The following is a 12522-nucleotide window of genomic DNA, read 5'->3' as shown; positions in this document are numbered from 1 at the left end:
AGGAGCCCGTGAAATCACTAAGAATGTTATGACCATGTATTGAATTATAGTACCAGTAGAACACATCGAAATAAGATAGGAAATGTTCACATAGTCTCACTGCAATGATTAATACTATTAATAGCTTATGTTTACTATTTAATGGCGTGTGTGTGTGTCTGTGTGTGTGTGTCTGTGTGTGTGTGTGTAAGTCACATACGGTCATGTGTGCTCTTGTGACCATGGAAACTGAAAATGGTGATAAGATGCTTAGAGCTGTTATTTCAGGCAGTTGTGGTCAACCATGCTTGGGATACAGGGATCCAATTCAGGCTCACTCCAAAATTCCTACTTATAGCTCGGACATGTGTTTACTCTCTGGCATTTTTTTGTTGTTAACCTGACAAAATGGTGATTTCGCTGGGATATATACTTAAACACACACACACACACACACACACACACACACACACACACATGTACGCACGTGCGCACGAGAAAAAGAGAGAAAGAAAGAGACAACAGACAGACACAGAGATAGATTCGTCTCCTAATGAGTCTTTCCATACAGGAATAAATAAGGAGATGAGAATTCATGAATTTGTTCATACAATTCATTGATGTGTGTCACAGAGTAAGTAAAGGGAATAAATGATTGTAGTCAGGCGTGGTGGCGCACGCCTTTAGTCCCAGCACTCAGGAGGCAGAGGCCGGCGGATCTCTGTTAGTTCAAGGCCAGCCTGGTCCACAAAGTGAGTCCAGGACAGCCAAGCCTACACAGAGAAACCCTGTCTCGGAAAAAAAAAAAGAAGAATTCTGAAAGCAGATAAGCATTGTCTGTCATTTCTTTTTTGCTTTAATAATACAAACACACTGCTGTTGTAAGAAATCTCTGTCTGAGCTGGGCAGTGATGGCGCACACCTGTAATCCCAGCACTTGGGAGGCAGAGGCAGGTAGATCTCTGTGAGTTCCAGGCCAGCCTGGTCTACAAAGTGAATCCAGGACAGCCAAGGCTACGCAGAGAAACCCTGTCTCAAAAACAAAAACAAAAACATATAAATGTTCATGTATAAAAACACAGAAGCAGCCTGGTGGTGGTGGCGCACGCCTTTAATCCCAGCACTTGGGAAGCAGAGGCAGCAGATCTCTGTGAGTTCAGAGGCCAGTCAGGTCTACAAAGCCTAGGACAGCCAAGGCTACACAGAGAAACCCTGTCTCGACAAACCAAAAAAAGGAAAAAGAAAAAAACGAGCGGAAAAACTAATTTTATTGCTCACATGGGACCGCACGTGCATCTTGAGTCAGGCACTGGGTTTAGATTGCCAGAAGCTTGGCAGTTGAACAGTTAAAAGTGGTGTGTGCCAAGGTCAAGCCAAGGAGATTCCCAGGTGAGCAAGGCATTCCCTGGGCTGTGCTACCCCACTGTGAGTTACATTAACATGACTGACTTCCCCTCCTGTGCACATTATCCCTGGAAACTTCTAATTAAAATACACATTTGCTTCCTTAAAAAGTCTGAGCCGGGTGTGGTGGCACATGCCTTTAATCCCAGCTCGAGGCTGGCCTGGTCTACAAAGTGAGTTTAAGATAGGCAAGGCTACACAGAGAAACTCTGTCTCAAAAACAAAAACAAAAACAAAACAGAGTGAGTTTTTTTTTTTTTTTTTGAGAATTTATTCCAACATCATTATCAACCCTCAGAACAACAACTTCTTCTTCTTCTTCTTCTTCTTCTTCTTCTTCTTCTTCTTCTTCTTCTTCTTCTTCTTCCTCTTTCTTCTTCCTCTTCTTCTTCTTCGAGACAAGGTTTCTCTGTGTAGCCTTGGCTGTCTTGGACTCACTTTGTAAACCAGGCTGGCCTCTGCCTTCCAAGTGCTGGGATTAAAGGCATGCGCCACCACACCCGGCTTCAGAATTCTTTCTATAACTAGGCCTAGTGTTTCTCTGTGATAGCCTTGGCTTTCCTTGTAGACCAGGCTGTCCTTGAATTTACCATGATCGGCCTGCCTCTGCCTCCCGAGTGCTGAGTTTAAAGGCAAGCACCACCAACCGCCTGGCTGGTTCAGGTGTTTTTAAAATGCAATTTGTTATGACGATCCTCCCTTAATATGCCCACCCCTTTGCACATTTCAATCTCCTTTGATTTTCTTTGGTTTTTCCTGTCACAGGCATTCCACTGCGCATGTTATCTAGAGAACCATCTTCCCTCACCCTCACATAGGCTCCTTGTTAGCACCCCTGCCCCCTTTCCTGCTCTCACCAGGCTCCTACAAGAAACTTCTTCATGCTGGGCGGTGGTGGCGCACGCCTTTAATCCCAGCACTCGGGAGGCAGAGGCAGGCAGACCGCTGAGTTCGAGGCTAGCCTGGTCTACAAAGGGAGTCCAGAACAGCCAAGGCTACACAGAGAAACCCTGTCTCGAAAAACAAACAAAAAGAAACGTCTTCATATTGTACCTGTTGCCTGGCATCTTATTTTTCATATTTAATATTCATGATCCCACCTACATCCACATCGCTGATACAAACACATATAGAAACAGCTAAGATCTAGGTGCTGAGGACCTGGCTCAGTCAGTACAGTACACGCTGTACAAGCTTGAGGGCCCAGGTCTACCCTATAATCCATGTGTCATTTCCCTAAGAAATTCCTTTTCCAGAAGTCTGGCATTTAGATGAAAGCCAGCATTCCCTCAGGGGCTTGATGATAGCTCCTGATGCTAAAAGGTTTCATTCTTCCTATCTCTGGCAAAAGGGACCTGTGGCTGTTCCATTAACACCTGACTGTGATGCCTATTAACATGACAAGGTTGATACTAGCTGCCAGATCTCTCAGGCTTTAACTAAAGATTGGGTAAGGCTACTTACTACAAATAAAACACTGTTTAAAAAAAAAAAAAAAAGAAACCAAGAAAAAAAGTCAAATTGATTATATTGCAGTCTTACTCTGCTGGCACATGATATTTCCTGTTTTCTTAAAACTCCTAAGACTAGTCAATAAATACAGTTTCGTATGTGTTATTTAATATAAAGAATACTTTTTTAAAAAAAGAAATAAAACTAGCCGGGCAGTGGTTTCTCTGTGTAGCCTTGGCTGTTGTCTCGAGCACTGAGTACTTTGCACTCAGGATCCCGAATGAACTCAATCTGAGACTGATCAGTGGTTTTGCAGTTACTAAGTTTATTAACATAAACGGGTTCAAGAATATCAGTCACCACTACACAAAGACAACACCAAATCAGTCCAAAAACACAAATGGCCAAAATCATATAATAATACCATTCCATACTATTCTATCTTATACTCAAGCATTCATAACTATCTTAATTCTAATAGGAGTAGCATCTAACATTCCTAATCAGGGTTATACGACCTGATGGAGAGTCGTGTCAGCGACGACAGGTCCAGAGCTGCGACTTCTGGTTACAGCAGTAGGGTCCTAGGAGCTTGAGCCATCATTCGTGTTTGGGTATTTGGGCAGAGTCTCGGTCTGTTCGGTAGATCTCGTTCCAGGCAGTCGGGATTTATGCAGCCATGGTGGAAGTGAGATACTGAATGGCTTTCGACCGCGGTTTATATACTTTTCACTGAGTTTCTTTACTCTTTATCACATCACACACTCAGGTCTGCTTATCTATTACTATACGCCACTCATATTTACTAGCTCAGCTGGCTACAGCTGTCCTTATCACTTCATAACACACTTATTATGGTTTTCTACACTGAGCAGTTGACATTGCTCTTACATGCTCATTACAGCTGTCCTGGAGTCACTCTGTAGACCAGGCTGGTCTCGAACTCACACTTATCCATCTGCCTCTGACACCCAAGTGCTGGGATTAAAGGCGTGTACCACCACTGCCTGGTTTAATTACAGCTTTTAAAGTATGAGAACCCCCCCCCCCTTTTTTAAAGCTTAAAAAATATATATATATATATATATATATATATATATATATATTCATTTATTTATTTATTATGAATACAGTGCTCTGCCTGCATGTTCACCTGCAGGCCAGAAGAGGGCATCAGATCTTATTATAGATGGTTGTGAGCCACCATGTGGTTGCTGGGAATTGAACTCAGGACGTCTGGAGCAGCACTCAATGCCCTTAACCTCTGACCCATCTCTCCAGCCCAAAGCATTTTTTTTTAATTTTAAGGATTTATTTATTATTATGTATACAGTACTCTGCCTGCATGTACACCTGCAGGCCAGAGGAGGGCATCAGATCACCTTATAGATGGTTGTGAGCCAACATGTTGTTGCTGGGAATTGAACTCAGGACCCTTGGAAGAGTAGGTGGTACTCTTAACCACTGAGCCATCTCTTTAGTCTGGATCTTTTGAGGCGATAACACGCCTCATTAATCTAAGCCATACATCTGGTGGCACCCTACATAAATAAAGGACATTGAAGATGGTAGGTAGCTCTTTCTCTTTTTCTGTTGCTTTTGCTCTGGATAGCAAGTTGTTTCTTTTTTGTTTGGTTGTTTGTTTCTTTTTTTAAACTGTCATTAACACCCATTTCTTTGGAATTCTGGTATATACCGAAGACAGGCTGAGACATCCAGCTACGTGGTCTGAATAGCTACTGGATTTTTCAGGCATTGTTGAAGTAATTGGACCATAGCCTGTGAGCCATTCTTTAAAAAAAAAAAAAAAAAAAAAAAAAAAAAATATATATATATATATATATATATAATTTGTATGCATTGGTGTGAGGGTATCAGATCTTGAAGCTACAGACAGTTGTGAGCTGCCATGTGGGTGCTAGGAATTGAACCCAAGACACCTTTGGAAGAGCAGACAGTGCTCTTAACCACTGAGCCAATTCTCCAGCCCCTGTGAGCCATTCTTCTTCTTCTTCTTCTTTTTTTTTTTTTTTTTTGGTTTTTCGAGACAGGGTTTCTCTGTGTAGCCTTGGCCATCCTGGACTCACTTTGTAGACCAGGCTGGTTTCGAACTCACAGCGATCCGCCTGCCTCTGCCTTCCGTGTGGGGGGATTAAAGGCGCGCGCCACCACCGCCCGGCTTCTGTGAGCCATTCTTACAAATCCACTTTCTTCACACGTAGGGATTCATTCTATCAGTTCTGTTCATCCAGAGAGCCTTTACTAATAGAGCCGTGGGTTTTTTGTTTGTTTTCTCCTTTTCCCACCTTCCCACTGAGAAAGATATGTTGGCTACCAATAGTGCTCCGAAGTGTCATCAATTTCCTGCTTTTTTCCCCCAGGGTTGTCTCCTACCTATCAGGTGAAAAGTAACTGCAGTTTACCTGACCCCAGTGTGAAGTCACAAAACAAAACAAAACAAGACCTCATTTTCTTTCCTAAAAGCTCCTTTTAATTGTTAATATTCTTTGCACTCTTTCACCTATGGGACAGATTGTTCAGCCCACTGCAAGTTGAGTCACGGGCTGTGCAAGCTATCCACGTTGATTCCAGGAGGAAGAGGGGGAAAGGCCAACTGAGCGATGGAAGACAGACGGGTAGGCCATTGGAGGACAGGCACGAGTGCTGCTGAAACACACGTTTCTGCAGGTCTGAAAACAGTCTTTCCCTGGAATGGAAGCTTGGGCCAGGAACCAGTATGCCTTGTCTCTGCAGTACACTCTAGCCCTGGAGGTGCTCATGTCAGTCAAGACTCACCGGCCAATCAGGACCTTCAGTCCAACCCTCCGGTGAGAAGAGGAGGAGTGTAATTCTGGCGCCATGTGTAGCTGAGCAGACTTGGATGGTTACTGGGAAGCAGTCTGAGCACAACCGCTGTGCCTTTTGAGAGGAACTGAGGCAAATCCCAAAGTCACGACATGGTGAGTGGGTAGCTGCTACCTCCAACCTGCTGGAGCCTACAGCTGATCAGAGGGAGCCGGTGTGGTTTGTCCTTCTTCGGCCTGGGTGGGAAACGCCAACCAGATGCAGCCACCTCTGAGGTCCCTTGTCCTGGACACTCCATGAACCTGGCGGTGGCATCTGAGTGAGTTTACTGCGTGGGCTGCGTTTTCACAAGGGATTTGCAGCCGGGCCTTGAATGTAGAAAAGTTTTTGGCAGGATACCAAACTCAGAGAGGCCTAGTTTCTCTCATTATTGTCTACAAGTTCTTCCCTTGGCATTTAACATGTATGTTGGGAGTTTTTTTGTTGGATTTTTGTTTTGTTTTGTTTTGTTTTTTGTTTTTTGAAGACAGGGTTTTTCTGTGTAGCCTTGGCTGTCCTGGACTCACTTTGTAGACCAGGCTGTCCTCAAATTCACAGCGATCCGCCTGCCTCTGCCTCCCGAGTGCTGGGATTAAAGGCGTGTGCCACCATGCCCGGCCCCTTTTCTTTGTTTTTTATTGCTTGCCTACTTCTTTGCATTTCCATTAACCAATATTCAGTTAAATTTTATTTTATTGTATTTTAATTAATTAATTAATTAATTGCTGTTTCAAAAGGCTTTATTTTAGCCAGGCGTGGTGGCGCACACCTTTAATCCCAGCACTTGGGAGGCAGAGGCAGGAGGATCTCTGTGAGTTCGAGGCCAGCCTGGTCTAGAAAGCTAGTCCAGGACAGCCAAGGCTACACAGAGAAACCCTGTCTTGAAAAACAAAAAACAAACAAAAAAATAAAAAAGAAAAGAAAAAGAAAATTTAGCCGGGCGTGGTGGCGCACACCTTTAATCCCAGCACTCGGGAAGCAGGGGCAGGTAGATCGCTGTGAGTTTGAGGCCAGCCTGGTCTACAAAGGGAGTCCAAGACAGCCAAGGCTACACAGAGAAACCCTGTCTCGGAAAATCAAAAAATAAAAAATAAAATTAAAAAAAGGGGGGGGTGCTTTCTTTTCACTTGGTCCAAGACTTGGGAGGGGCTCCAGGGCGGTTACAAAACTGCCTAGTGCTTTGAGAGGTGCATTCAGGTGGAGGTGCTAAGGCTGGCTGGTGCGGAGCAGAGCAGAGGGGGGAGCCCGCTGGAAAGCGAGGAGGCCTCCTCGTGGTGCTTGAGAGTGAGCCGCTCAGACTGTGACCCGCCATTCTGCGCGGGCCGACGGATGTTGGTCAGGTGGCAGCTCATATTCTTCACCCCCTCATCCAGGAAGTGGTTTTCCAAGAAATCACGGAGATGAGGGTCTGTGCCCGCAGAACCCAGGGAATGACGATCCAAAGGGGCCTGGCTCAGGTTCTTCTCCCGGGCCAGGGCAGCTTCCATGGCCTCCTGGGTTTTACCCCACTCACCTTGAGATGACTTCTGCACCTCCTGGAAGAGAGCAAGAGAGCGCGCCCCGCACTCATACTGGGACTTGAGGAAGCGCTCGGCACCCCAGCGCTTCTCTTGGGCCAGTTCTCGGAAAATAGTAGCCCAGAGAGAGGTAGGAGGATCGCAGGTGCAAGTTGACCAGGCAGCTTCCACTTCGGTGGAGTAATTCTGAGGAACCTGGGAGGTCATGGCTGGTCTGCAAGATGGAGCCAACCGCAAAGAGACGGTGCTGGCTGGTCCTAGGAGCTGCGGGCGACAAGGAGCTGGTCCCGGAGGCTGCGGCTGGGAGGATGGAGGCTAACAAAGGGGGAGTCCCTGGGTCTGTTCTATCCAAACACTGTTGAAGCAAGGCACAGATCCATAGGACCTCCAAGGAGGTTTGGTTTGGTTTTGGTTTTTCGAGACAGGGTTTCTCTGTGTAGCGTTGGCTGCCCTGGACTTATTTCGTAGACCAGGCTGGCCTCGAACTCACAGAGATCCACCTGCCTCTGCCTCCCGAGTGCTGGGATCAAAGGTGTGCGCCACCACGCCCCGCCCTGGTTTGTTTTGTTTTTGTTTTTGAGACAAGGTTTCTCTACGTTATTTTTTTGTTTTGTTTTGTTTTGTTGTTTTGTTTTTCGAGACAGGGTTTCTCTGTAGCCTTGGCTGTCCTGGACTCACTTTGTAGACAAGGCTGGCCTCAAACTCACAGCGATCCTCCTGCCTCTGCCTCCCGAGTGCTGGGATTAAAGGCGTGCGCCACCACGCCCGGCTCATCTACGTTTTTTTTTTTTTTTTTTTGAGACAGGGTCTCTCTGTGTAGCCTTGGCTGTCTTGGACTCGCTTTGTAGACCAGGCTGGCCTTGAACTCACAGCGATCCGCCTGCCTCTGCCTCTCGAGTGCTGGGATTAAAGTTATGTGCCACCACGCCCAGCTAACTCGACTTACTTTTTAAATTAAAAATAGATTCTTCTCTCATATCCTGACCAGTGTGTCTCCTTCTAGCTACTTCCCACCTTCCCTATCCTCTCCTCCCTGACAGCCACTCCTACCCCTTTATTTCTTCTTCGAGAAAGGAGACCTCTTCACCAGACAGAAGACAGTCAAACAGGACGAACAAGAGACAGAAATCTAGCCAGGCGTGGTGGCGCACGCCTTTAATCCCAGCACTCGGGAGGCAGAGGCAGGCGGATCGCTGTGAGTTCAAGGCCAGCCTGGTCTACAAAGTGAGTCCAGGATGGCCAAGGCTACACAGAGAAACCCTGTCTCGAAAAAAAAAAAAAAAAGAGACAGAAATCTAAGGTGACAGGCCTCACATGGAGGCTGGACAAGGTAACGGAATAGAAGGCAGAGTCTCAAAATCAGGCAAAAAAAAAAAAAAAATCAGAGCTACATATGTTCCTGCTGTCATGGGTTGCGCACACACACTAAGCTAAAAGCCGTAGCATATCAGCAGAGACCTGACAGTCCCTTGCACGCCCCTATGGGTCATATTTAAGTCCCTGTGAGGTTCCTGGAAATCCAGGCAGTGTAAAGGCATGGGCTCCCTCTCATGTCCTGGGCCTCAAGTGAAACTGGGCCTCAAATGAAACGAAACATTGGTTGGCCACTCTACAAGTTGTTTTTTTTTTTTTTTAATATTTATTTAATTTTAATTTGTGTACGTTGGTGTGGGGGTGTCAGATCTTGGAGTTACACAGTTGTGAGCTGCCATGTGGGTGCTGGGAATTGAACCCGGGTCCTTTGGAAAAGCAGGCAGTGCTCTTAACCACTGATCCATCTCTCCAGCCCCCACTCTACAAGTTCTATACCAGCATATCCGAGCACATCTCGCCGGCTGGTCAAACTGTAGGTGGAGGGGTTTTGTAGCTGACTTGGTTTTCAGGTTTCTTTCTTCTCTCTCTCTCTCTCTCTCTCTCTCTCTCTCTCTCTCTCTCTCTCTCTCTCTCTCTCTCTCTCTCTCCCTGTAGAGTATCTTCTCTTCCCAAAGAGACTACAGCATCCAGTGTGAAGGCTCCAAGCCTGCACTTGTTTGACCTATATATTCAGTGAGATGTGGAGAAGTAGTCCTCAGGAATGGGCCCCTGCTGGCAGTTTTCAGAGAGCAAAATTTTGTCCTAGCAACAGCATGGCTTGTTTAAGGATCTCCAAGGCACTTCCCTGGCCAACAAGTCAACCGAATGAAACCCGTTTTCAACACGGAAGCCCTGCTTGGCTACAAGGATGGCCGGTTCAGACTCCCTGTCCTCCATTACTGGGAGTCCTCACTAGGAGCAAGCTCATAGGATTCTAGGAAGTTCGCAGGGCACTTGGTTTCTACGCTAATCCCACAATCCCTCTAATTCCAGATGTTTCTCACTGTACTGTACACTCTCCCTTCACACCACATCTGATCCCGCCTGCTCCTGTGTCTATTCACCCCACCTCCCCCCCCCCCCACCCCGCCCCAGTCTATCCATAGTGCTTGTTCTATTTCTCCTTTCTAGGAAGATCCATGCTTTCCCCTTAGAGCCCCCCTCTACCTAACCTCTCTGGATCTACAGAGTGTGGCTTGATTATTATTTAGCTAATACCCACTATCCAATTAAAATTGAACGCACAGGAAACATTTGGGGTCAGGGTTATGCTACTTAGGGTGATTTCTTTCTCACTGCATTTAATGTGCCTGTAAATTTCCTGCTGTAATTTCAAAAACAAACAAACAAACAAACAAACAAAAACAGCAGCTGGGCGGTGGTGGCGCACACCTTTAATCCCAGTACGCGGAAGGCAGAGGCAGGCGGATTGATGTGAGTTCGAGGCCAGCCTGGTCTACAAAGAGAGTCCAGGATGGCCAAGGCTACACAGAGAAACCCTGTCTCAAAAAAACAAAACAAAACAAAACAAAAAAAACCCCAAAACCAAACCAAGCCAAAACACACACGCGCGCGCACACACACACACACACACACACACACCAGCAGGTGATACATTATGTAAATGTATCACATTTTCTTTACTCATTGTTCAATTGATGGGCATCTAGCTTGTTTCCAGGTTCCAGCTAGGTAGAATAAAGCGGCTATGAACATAGTTTAGTAAGTGTCTTTGTGGTAGCATGAAACACCTTTGGGATATATTCCCAAGAGCGGTATACCTGGGTCGTGAGGTAGATGTATTCTCAGTTTTAAGTAACCACGATATTGATTTCCATAATGTCTGTGTCAGCTTGCACTCCCACAAGTAGTGTAGGGGTGTTCCCCTTGCTCCACATCCTTGCCAGCATGAACTGCCACTTGTTCATTCCGACTTGTATAAGATGGACTTTCAAAGTAGTTTTGATTTGTATTTCCCTGATGACTCAAGGTGGGGAACATTTCTTTCAAGTGTTTCTCAGCCATTTGAGATTCCGATGTTGAATTATCTATTTAGATCTGTACCCACATTTTAGTTGGATTTTTCATTTTTGGAACATCTAATATCTTTTTCTTTTTAAAATAATTATTTTAAACTTGTTTGTTATGTATACAGTGCTCTGCCTGCATGTACACCTGCACGCCAGAAGAGGGAGACAGGTCTCATTATAGATGTGGGTGCTGGGAATTGAACTCAGGACCTCTGGAAGAGCAGCCAGTACTCTTAACTACTGAACCATCTCTCTAGTGCCCACATCTAGTATCTTGTGGTCATTTATTTTGTATAATAGGCCTCTATCAGCGGTGTATTTGGTAAGAGTCTTTCCCGTTAGTTAGGCTGCCTCTTTGTCCAATTAGCTGAGTTTTTGCCTTACAGAAGCTTTTCAGTTTCATGAGGTCTAATTAATTTTCTTTTCCCCCGAGATAGGGATTCTCTGTGTAGCTTTGGCTCTTAGAACTCACACTGTAGAACAGGCTGGCCTTGAACTTAGAGATCTGCCTGCCTCTGCCTCCCTAGTGGTGGAATCAAAGGTATGTACCCCCACCGCGCAGCCAGTTCATTAATTGTTGATCTTAGTACCTGCGTTATTGGTGTTGTCTTCAGTTTGTCTCCTGTGCTGGTGCATTTAGGGGTGTTCCCCATTTTCTCTTCTATCAAGCTTAATGTGTCTGATTTTATTTTGGTTTTTGATCCACATGGATGTGAATTTTGTGCAGGGTGAAGAATATGGATCTATTTGCATTCTTCTACACGTAGAGATGCACGGCGCTGTCTTTTTTCCATTCTGTATTTCTGGATTCCTTATCAAATGTCAGATGTCTGTATGTGGTTGGAATTATATCTGGGTCTTCAACCTGATTCCATGATCATGTCTGTTTTTAGACTAATATCATGCAGGGTTTTTTTGTTTTTGTTTTTGTTTTGTTTTGTTTTGTTTTTTACTGTTATGGATTGTTTTAGCTATCCTGGGTTTTTATTTCCATATGAAGCTGGGAATTGTCCTTTCAAGGTTTGTAAACTATCCTTTTGGAACTTTGATAAGGATTGTATTGAATCTGTAGATTGTTTTTGGTAAGATGGCCATTTTTTCTCTGTTAATCATACCAATCCATGACCGTGAGAGCTCTCCTAGTGGAGGAAGGAGAGCACCAACCCACCCACAAAAAAACTCTGTACCCAACTTTTAAATTGGATTATTTGGTTTGTTTGTTTTTTAATTTCTTGAGTTCTTTATGTGTTTTTGATATTAGCCCTTTATCAGATATAGGGTTGGTGAAGATCTTTGCCCAGTCTGTAGACTGCTGTTTTGTTCAATTAACAGTGTCTTTTGCCTTACAGAATCTTCTCAATTTCGTGAGGTCCCATTGTTGATTTTAGAACCCGAGCTGTTGGTGTTCTGTTCAGGAAGTTGCGTCCTGCACCAAGGCATGCAAGGCTATTAACCCTTTTCTCTTTTTGTGTTTTCTTTATTGCTTCTCTTTTCCATTTTCGGGTCTTGAACTGTTTCATTTGTTTCTTTCAACTGTTAGTTTTCTGTTGACTTTGTTGATGTGACTTAGTGGTTTCCTCTAGTTGTTTATGTATTTATTCTTTGAGAGATTTGTTGATTTCCTCCAATCAATTTTCTGGAATTTTCTGGAATTCCTTAAGGGAATTTATCTTCATTTTTCTCTTCAAGGACCTCTATCATCTTTATATAGTAATTGGTTTTTAGGACTTTTTCTTGTGTTTCCCCTATGTTGGAATATTCATGACCTGTTGTGGTAGGACAGCTTGGCTCCGTTGGTGACATGTTTCCCTGGCTGTGTTTGATCATGTTCCTGTGCTGGCGTCTAGGGTTCGGAGGTTGGGGTGATTATATGTCTGGGTGCTGACTTCTGGGTTTCGCTTGGTTGGGTGGGAATGTCTTCCTGGGTTTCTGTTTGCTCTCTG

General features: G+C 44.9%; 3 protein-coding genes and 1 pseudogene across 3 annotated transcripts in view; 2 read left to right on the top strand and 2 right to left on the bottom strand.

Annotated features, from left to right (window-relative positions):
* LOC127203988 (zinc finger protein 721-like) overlaps positions 1–12522 on the top strand; it is a 1570727-nt gene that overhangs the window by 568685 nt on the left and 989520 nt on the right.
* LOC127202961 (zinc finger protein 431-like) overlaps positions 1–12522 on the bottom strand; it is a 206971-nt gene that overhangs the window by 103893 nt on the left and 90556 nt on the right. The gene's annotated exons all lie outside the window — the stretch shown is intronic.
* LOC127203993 (zinc finger protein 431-like) overlaps positions 1–12522 on the top strand; it is a 98074-nt gene that overhangs the window by 64238 nt on the left and 21314 nt on the right. The window lies entirely within an intron of this gene.
* Positions 6873–7403, bottom strand: LOC127202962 (ferritin light chain 1-like; annotated as a pseudogene).

Source organism: Acomys russatus, chromosome 19 (assembly GCF_903995435.1).
Source record: "Acomys russatus chromosome 19, mAcoRus1.1, whole genome shotgun sequence".
NCBI classification, from domain to species: domain Eukaryota; kingdom Metazoa; phylum Chordata; class Mammalia; order Rodentia; family Muridae; genus Acomys; species Acomys russatus.
The sequence above is the reverse complement of the archived record's forward strand: the minus strand, read 5'-3'. Positions and strand labels throughout refer to the sequence as shown.